This window comes from Solenopsis invicta, chromosome 5 (assembly GCF_016802725.1).
Source record: "Solenopsis invicta isolate M01_SB chromosome 5, UNIL_Sinv_3.0, whole genome shotgun sequence".
Taxonomy (NCBI): domain Eukaryota; kingdom Metazoa; phylum Arthropoda; class Insecta; order Hymenoptera; family Formicidae; genus Solenopsis; species Solenopsis invicta.
The window spans coordinates 14347734-14356985 of record NC_052668.1 but is presented as its reverse complement, the minus strand read 5'-3'; the positions used below and the strand labels follow the sequence as shown (position 1 = coordinate 14356985).

The 9252-nt window shown below is 35.9% G+C and overlaps 1 protein-coding gene across 8 annotated transcripts in view; it reads left to right on the top strand.

Moving 5' to 3' along the window:
• The first annotated feature begins 2490 nt into the window (after positions 1 to 2490).
• The window catches only part of LOC105202341 (glutamate receptor ionotropic, kainate 2), a 158729-nt gene continuing 151967 nt past the window's right edge, over positions 2491 to 9252 (top strand). For 7 of the 8 annotated variants that reach the window (XR_005574740.1, XM_039449019.1, XM_039449016.1 and 4 more), the window contains exon 1: positions 2491 to 3337. The gene's annotated coding sequence lies outside the window, so the exon portion shown is untranslated. Of the gene's footprint in view, positions 3338 to 8357; positions 8600 to 9252 lie in introns of all 8 variants that reach the window. The other variant, XM_039449013.1, reaches the window with a different exon arrangement.

Sequence of the window (9252 nt, the reverse complement as noted above, 5' to 3'; positions counted from 1 at the left end):
TTTAATAAACAGAAAATAGAATAAGTGATAAGTGGCAATCTCGTTGGTATAAAAGGCAATCTTTAAATATAAAAGAATCTTTATTATGGAATCATCATGTTTTCATTTCGTATCAAAAATTATTCTTATAAATATAAATATAATTATGTATCTTTGCTGAGACTTAAAGAAATGTATAAGTGTTTATGCCAGGATTTCTTCGCGCATAAAATTGGAATTTATTGTCGCTCAAACGTTAAACAAGATTAGAATTTTTTTTCACAATTACAAATACTATATTCCGTATCTGTGTATCATGAGTAGCGAAAATCAAACCAGCACTTATATAAGGACTATGTAATAAATGAATCTAGTAAATATGTACCACAGAAAAACAAAATATTAGTGTTTCCAGGAAAGGTTGTTTAGTAAAAGATTTTTCAACAGCAACAAAATATTTTGTTTTATATATTTTTTTTATATGTATACAGAAGCAACTAAATTTTTGGTACATGAAACAAAACATTTGGTTGCTATTAAAACAAAAAATGCTCAACAATTTTTGCTGAACGCACTAAATTCTTTTTCCCAACTACAACTAGCAAATTTAACAAAATCTATTGTTTCTAGTCATTTTATTCAATAAGATTTAAAAAAAAATGAAACGTGATGTATACATACAAACGAGTCTGTGGTTAGTGAAGTAATATTCAATATAGCTTTGGGAAACAAATGGGTATCAAGGCTATTCGTTTTAAAAATCCGACGATTTAAGAATGAATATTTAGAGTAACTGATGGCACGGAGGACGTTTAGGAGGGCATCATATCGTTGATGAATTCGAACTTTATCTCAATCCTCTTTGCACAGAAAGTGGTCAGGGTCGTTGTTCACTAACGCGGATAAGACGACTCCGCTTCACTTTGTAGTCTTCTATCTATACTCTTCCAGAAAGCGTAGAATCAACTTTAGATATTCTATTCTCCTTTTCCTGCTTTCTCTCTCTCTTTTTCCCCACTCTCCGTCCTCTCACCTCCCTCTCGCTCTTTCTCTCTCCTCCAGCATTTCCTTCCGTTCTTTCCGTTCTTTCCCTAGAACCGCAGCACGGAAAACCCTTCGAGCCATTTTCGTAGTCGATATGCGTTGCCTCGCTTATCCTACTTATTTCTTCCCTTTAAACCTGTGCTCCTTTCGCTATTTTCTCTGCTAAGTTTCATAATTTTGGTAACACCACTTCATACTCGCGTTATCTTCCGCCGACAAGGCGAAGGATGTAAATATTTAGGATTTTCATAGCTCTTACGTTTACGTGATATAATTAGGAATTTATCTCTAGAGAGAGAGAGAGAGAGAGAGAGAGAGAGAATATTAACGATCGTTGCGCGCCTAGAGTAAGGTGATTCGCGCGCGAAACCTCGCTCTCCCGCGTAAATCCCGCGAGATGAAGCTTTAATTCCTTTCCGCAAAACGTACGACGCGAACATTGTCAAATATACGAGCTTAATTTGGGAGCGTGGTCAGAGAAGACGAGCACAGTAATCCAGGGAAGCAATTTCGGTTCTTCATTACACAGACTGCCTTATGTACTTAAAAGGAAAGGAAGATGTCCCGCGTCTTGTTCTCGTTCTTTTCTCCTATTTTCTATCATCTTTTCTTTTCGAAGGTGCTTCACGTGGCAAGATTCTGTGGGTAAACCAAATTTTGAACAGCGCCGCCAAAGCCTACGTAACAGCGCGAGATTGGATTGGTATAGTTGCGATCGTTCTGCGAGACCGCAAGAAGTGGATCTTGCGCTTTGAGCCAAAGTATGGTCAGTGACGAGGAAACTCGGTAATCCAGATAAGATGCAACTCTGTTTCTTGCAGTGAGCTTTGGAGGAAAGACGATACTGCGAGAGGCGAGAGACCCTTTAGTTTATCGATTCGGTGCTACTCGTTGTGTATCGCAACTTCGGGGTTTAGGATTTTCAGTTCAGCAAACTGATAATATATACCTACGTGCATAAAGTGCATGACATTAAAATTAAATTTTTTCCTCCCTAAGAGATAAGCTTTTCGTGTTTCAAAATATTAATAATTACACGACGTAGTAAAAACGATCGTAGTAATAACAGAATCCCTTTCGAGACTTTACCTGTGAATTATCGCGATTTAGAATTTTATAGTTTATCCAGATTTTCGCTCGTACTTCGTATCATCTGACAACTAACACGTTCACGTAACGAAACGACGAAATGGTCAGGGTCGCGCGGGTCCGCTAACCCAGATAGGCGGATGCACAAGCTCGCTTCTTCGTGGGGTTGTCTTCGGCAGGATGTCGAATGTGTTTCGTGCGCATCATCCTTTTCCCCTCGCATGCCTCGTCTCTTTCTCTCTTAGGCCGCTATTATCTCTCTCTGCCTCTCTCCATCCGTTCGTCTCTGTTACTCCACTAAGCACCCCTTTCGGGCTACCCCTCGAAAGCCACCCACTACCCCGCACTGCCTGTCCGCGCATTCGTCCGGGGGTGGCGGTAAGTTCTCGCGCAGCCAGTGCCCGCGCGTCTCTCGCGATCGTCGGACCGCGCGTACGTAAAACGGGGAGGTTCTCGACGTCGTCGATGCGACGTCGCGCGAATGTTTTCAACGGGAATCTCGCAGGCCGGTCGAGAAAAATTTCGTGATCTAACGCGCTGGAAATAAGCTCAATGTTCTTCCGCGAGTGAATGCGAAGAGCGGCGCAGGATATTTTCGATCAGCAATTCGACAATTAAATCGGTCGGCTTTCGAAGTCTCGAATTCCCCGAAGAACTGGACGGTAATCGGTGAACGCGAAAGTCAAAGGAATTTCATCGTACGAATGAATAACATAGTATTTTCAGCGGGAGAGGAAGTTTTAGTTTCAAACAAGCTGTTCTGATTATATGTTCTGAGTTTGCAAAGCTGAACTTCAACGATTTTGTAAAAGAGAAATTCATTCAGTCGGCACTGTGAACCTAAGTATAGAAGAAGCGCATTCTTGAATCTCTACTTCCTTTGAATGCTAACGCGGATACGATGAAGTGACGTGATTTTTATGGACCTAGTACTAAAGAACGCATGTACGGGTGATACTAAAATCAAGAAAGAGCATAAAGTTCCTTCGTGAATGTCGTAATGAGAAGAGAAAATCGTGACAATTTTATGAGGAAAGTGCAATGGTAGAGCATATCAAGGATTAAAGGAGACGCACCGGAATGCCAAAGGTATCGCGGTTGTTCTGAACCGGCTCGAGAAAACGGAAGAAGAGTTGATCTTTCCAAAGGATCGTTGATAGCAATCACGATGCGCGAAACGAGTGTCATGAGATGTATCGATATCTTCTACATCGCATAGACAAACGTAAGTGTTGTCTCGTAAAAGTTATGAGTTATTGTTACTGAGTTGTCGAGTAAGAATTGATATTTAAAAAAAAAGTGTACGAATCGTTTCGACAGAAAATGCCTTCTCAATAAATTCAACAATTGTAATGAAAAAGTGGCACGAAAGAATTTTGATAAAATTAATAATCTCGTCTGATTCTATTTTCAAAGAGAAGGAATTAATTAAAACAATTATATTTAATGTTGATGCACCTATTCGTCAGTTTATTTTTCAATAATTATCAAAGCACAAACGTTACCCTTCGTAAGGCTTATATTCTGACACAACATATTTAACTAAATAAGAGATTATAGTTATGTAGAATTAATTGTTTATTATATTCTGGTACAGAAATGTTCATTAACATGCCCATTAAAATGCTCATCGTAACATTATCATGCTGCGAAACGGGGCTTTCTACCTATAAGCAGCTTTAGAATCTATCGATAAAGTATTTTCTCCTGGAGCATTTCATATATGCATGCGATGCAAAAATGATGGTACAACAGAAAAAACGAATGCGATGAATAGTGTTAATACCGCATCAAAAGGTCAATCCCTACGTACTCATCAGATTTCTTACTAACGAGTACCGAGTATTTCAAAATAGCCTGGCAGGAACAGGCTAGTTCGTAATATCCGCTTTCATAAACATAGTTTCGAGTGTCATAGAAATTTTGAGACTATATCCTCGTAGCATGAAGGATTTGCACAACTGGTAGAGGATTACAGTTTTCACAAACGATCGTTGAGCACGGCATATTAAATAATCGATAACATATTAAGGAAGTTCGTATCATGACAATATTGTAATAATTGTTAATAATCCGTTAATATTTTTCGATCAATCGATATTTTTCATTGCGGATGGAAAATACAACGTTCATGTACTTATTGTATTGTTTTTTAATCAGTATTATTTTTAAATTAAAAAACTTTTATTCTAATATCCTTTTCATTAGTTTAATCAATAAATTTCGTAACTATTGAGACATAATGTGAGAAAAACTCATCAGATTTGTATAAATTAATTTTACTTGGCCGTTTAATTTTGCTGATCGCATCATAAATTTCCAAACTCATCAAATTTACATAAATTAATTTCATTAGCCGTTTAATTTTGCTCATCGCATAAGGTACATTGTAGCGAATATATTGTATAATAGAATAAGAAAAAGATTACATGTAATAAGCAAAAAACTATATAACTATAAGATACTACATATTGTATAACAAAGAAAAAACGCTGATGAATTTTCAAAAAGTTTTAAACTATGTAAGTATATCTAAATTTAGTTTCTGTTAATATTTACAAACTGTTTGCTTGATAATGAAATCGTTGTTGGTCCACACGTTTTAGAATAATTAGCGTAATCAATCAATATCGTAATATATCTGTAATACGACTAAGTATATTAACATAGTTACTAGACGATTTGACTTGAAAAGCGATGATATTCGTAAATTCCACGTCATTTCCGACTAAGCGATAATTAATGAACACGATAGCCCAAATCATCTATTACTACCCTTTTCCTCAATTTTGCTTTTCTTTCGCCTCATACTCCATATTGCCAGTACATAAAGTTTAATTGATTCGTTAAACACCTTTTCATTAAACATATTCAAATTGTCACTGTTTTTTCTCTTTTCTTAATTGCCAATCAATAATTTAAATTGTATGTACATTATTCCTTATTTTATGTCGCCAAATACAATTTTGAATATATAAAAATAATTCTTAGTTATATTTTTATTAAAAATTTTTAAAGGAATTTTCTAAATGAAAGACGTTAATTATTAATTACATTTTTTATTTTAATATTTGAAATTAAAAGTGATGTTAATTATATTGCAAACCAAGGTTTTGGCAAAATAAATGTAGAATACGCAATCAAATTTGACAAAGCTTAATTAATAAAAAACTTTATATTTTTCAAGTCCAAAAATATTACTGCCTAAATATTTTTTTATTTATTAATGGTATCATCAAAGAGCGCGTAGAACACATTCTAGGTGTATATGTTAGTTTTATATAATTAGACGGTTATAAAACGTTAGGTATGTTCAGAAAGTATATATAAAACGTATACGAACCAATATTTTACCTGGGTTTAATTAGTACGCAAATACTCGATATATTAGAAGACTTTATCGCTAATTAATTAATATAACTTAAATATACCTTTTTGTAGTCGTTGCTAATAGGACATTTAATCATTACATTTAATTAATACATTTAATTATTAGCATTGATAGTTTGTTTATAAGAAAATCTTCACTTTATTACTATTTATTAATTTACTTTACCTTTTGCTATTAAATAAATTGTCTTGTTCAGCAATTAATATTTCATTTTTCTTTATGCCCCTTCGTTGTACCGCAAATGATTCATTACTAATGAAACTGTTACAATTATGATGATTACTGCAAAAAATTTTATTTTACTCCACCGTAGAAAAAAGTACGTTACATCTTTATTATAGAAATGCACAGGTGCAAATGCAGTTGCACATATTTTTGATGTCATTTTTCCAATTTTCATTAAAAGACAGACGCTGAGTACAGTCCCTTTTTACGGCGCGCACACTTCCCATTCGCAAAGAGAAGCTCCCCGAAGAGCTTCGTTGGGCTTCCGCATGAGTAAAGCGGGTTTCTCGCGTGTGGAAATATGGCACGTTGTATTGTATAATACGGTAACGCGCAACAACTTCTTTCCTCCCTTGAGCATCTTTCGTGTTTCCTCTTGACTCCGAGCTGTGCCCCCCTATGCGCGGTTTAATGCCTCGTTCCGAAATAATCGAGACAAACGAGAGACGCGCTCGTCAAATGTTTCCTTCCTTCCTTCCTTCTACCTCGCAATTTGACATTTCTGAAGCATACGTTTCCTGAAAGCAGCGCTACGTGTTAGACATTCATAATTTTCCAGTCTGCATTTGCTCCTATATAACTGCTTTATGCGGCTGTTTTATACGATGTTTTCTCCCTTTACTGCAATTTTAAAATTTCTTCATGACAGATCTAAGAGACATGTAAAATGCATTCGTTTAATGAAAAGTGACATTAATGTGAGTTTTTATAAATAAAAGTTACATTAATGTAAGTTTTTATAAATAATAAATATTAATATTCTATTAATTCTATAAAACTTTATTTATTAAATTTATCTTATAGTTTGTGATTTCTTGATTGATTTATCAAGATGATATACATGTGCATCTACAAATCAGCTGTTCAATAGAACTTTGTTTCTCGAGAAGAAAGATGAAAACCAGGTGCTCGGAAAATCTCATTTGCCATAGTCGAATAGATCATAGTCGAATAGATGAAAGTTGCTGATTAAAATGTCATAGACAAGCATAAATATCAATCAATGCGCCGCGCACCGTGCGCCTTAACTAAACGATTAATTACTTTATATAACTCATTCTCGTAGATCTATTTATCTACATGCCACAAACGTGTCTCACACGTTGGTAGATTTATCGATTAACCATTTACCGTTTCTTTGTTAGATTACCGTTAAATTTCGTTCAACCGCCGCGCGTCAAGTTTCTTTCTGAATCTCCTCGAGAATATAGAAGTTATGAAATTCTTGCTGACAACATCGCGTTATTAATCGCGCAACCGCCCACTGAGCTTTCATTCGCAGCGCAATGTATCGCGAACGTTGCTGACGCGACGTGGTTACGCGCCTCCTTCGGCCACAGGAGAGCGCCGATAATTTTTAGAAATTTATTACAGCCGCCGTTCACAAAGCAAAAGAAAATGAAGAGGAGAGATTCAAAAGTTGTAAAGCCCGCTTCATGGAAAATATCGTGCGTCTTGACTGGCCGTTATATTCTGATTGGTGATTCGTTACTTCGACAGTGGGCACGGATTTTCCCCACTGTACCACTTGCTTCGCAACTTCTCCAGATTGTGGTTGTGGTTGTGGTGTATCGTGCGGCATCAATCTACTACGTCCCATCTATTCCTTCTCTACGCTTACATTTCGTAATAAAACTGGTTTATTTAAGCTCCTGCGTTGAAACTGCATCTTCTAAATATACTTAGCAACGACTTGGCTTCCAGAATTAATTTACTAAAAAAGTAACTTTAAACCTTTTTTAATACAACAAAATATAGCGATTGATTAAAACTATGATAGACGTTATTAGTGACTCAAAAGTTCATTTACTTTTTTTTTGCATTTAATTAGTCAGATTTAGTTTATCTTATATTGTGAAATTAGTATATTTGTATTTTATGCATTTTAGTTTCAATTATTAAGAGTTGTACATTATTAAACATTATGGATGAACAAGGATGATTTTAGCTTTTTAATAAGAAACTTGCAAACTTCTCTCCAGTTAATAAATAAGATCAATTTTGGCAAATAAAAACTCATGGCAATCAATTTTCTATGATGCTTTTTTTTTAATGAAAATTGAGGCGCAATATCAAAGCCTTTTACTCAAATTATAGAATAAAATATACATGTAAAATTGTACGAGAACTAAATGACTTCAAGAAGAAAGAAAAAAATATAGCCTCCATTCAGAATCATAGTTACCAGCAGTCTTTTACGATCTAGGGAGGTATGGTTGTTACTACCACGTTAATCCCTCTCGATCGTAAAACTTATAAAGAGCAGATGTAATGCAGTTTTTATCGGCTGTAAAACAAACTGCGAAAATCCACAAGAAAAAAGTGCGGTCTACTTTTCTCCATCACATATTTAATTCCTTAAACTGTAATTACTTATTAATTAGTAATGTTAATAAATCAAGTCCTCAAAGAAAAACCATACATATTTACATTTGTTTCTGTAGCCATACAAGAAGTTATAATAAAAAATTGTATTTCTTTTAAAATGCTAGTTTGTTCCTAAAACATCCCACACTATTTGTATTTCCATGAAACCTTTCAACATGTATATTTTATTGTAAAAAAAAAAAACAAAAATGTGCACAATTTTGCGATGTATTTCGTCACGCATTTGATAAATTCTTAACAGGAATGGCGAATTTCGCAAAAGAGCGAGAACCACCTCCTATCTCGAGTCGCCAGGAGGACTATGCGAGAGAAAGGAGGGCGAACGCCGCGGGTAGTCGCCGATGGGACGAAAGACGGTAGAATGAAAAAAATGTCGTTTTAAACGCAATGGACACACCTACGTAATCAAGCGGCGCGCTTAGGACCACGCCGTTCGGCAAACAAACACGCAGCGAGAGGCAAAGTTACCCCCGGCTAAATTGGGTTAGTTGAAATCCGTTTACGCTAACTCTAATGGCGAAAGCGTGAGCCGCATGTGGCATCGACACTGAACTTCCGTTGAGAGCTGGTCGTTCGCGCGAGGGGGTGATTCGACGAATGGCGCGCGTGAGATTGGCGCGCGTGAGATCTTTATTCTGTCAACCGGCTTTTTGATCGTCAAATATTGATACCGAAGTTCGTCCGATCCGCTTTTCCCTTCCATTTATTCCGCATATCTATGGTACAGCGTACGTTACTGCGTTGATTACAAGGGAAAATCTAGGGCCGATCGATGTTATGGTATAAAGGAATGTTTAGCCGATGATTTAACTGATATTAATAACGGCTTAGATAATAACGGCTTAGATAATTGGCTTCTTCATTTGCGCGCGTTGCTCGGGCAACCTGAACCGTGTAATCGAAGCTTTGCATTTCGCGTTATTTGATATTTGCATGTTACAGCCGATGTAACGGCAACATGTAACGTTGTACCAATAGATAATGATATAATTGAATTCGTATGTCCGATTAATAACGAAGAGGCTACGAAATAACTTGTAATAAAATAAATGATATATTTCATGGGAAAATTGATTTTATTGAATGGGCAATAAATAATTTTACATACATTAAAATGCATTTATCAGCAATGCTCC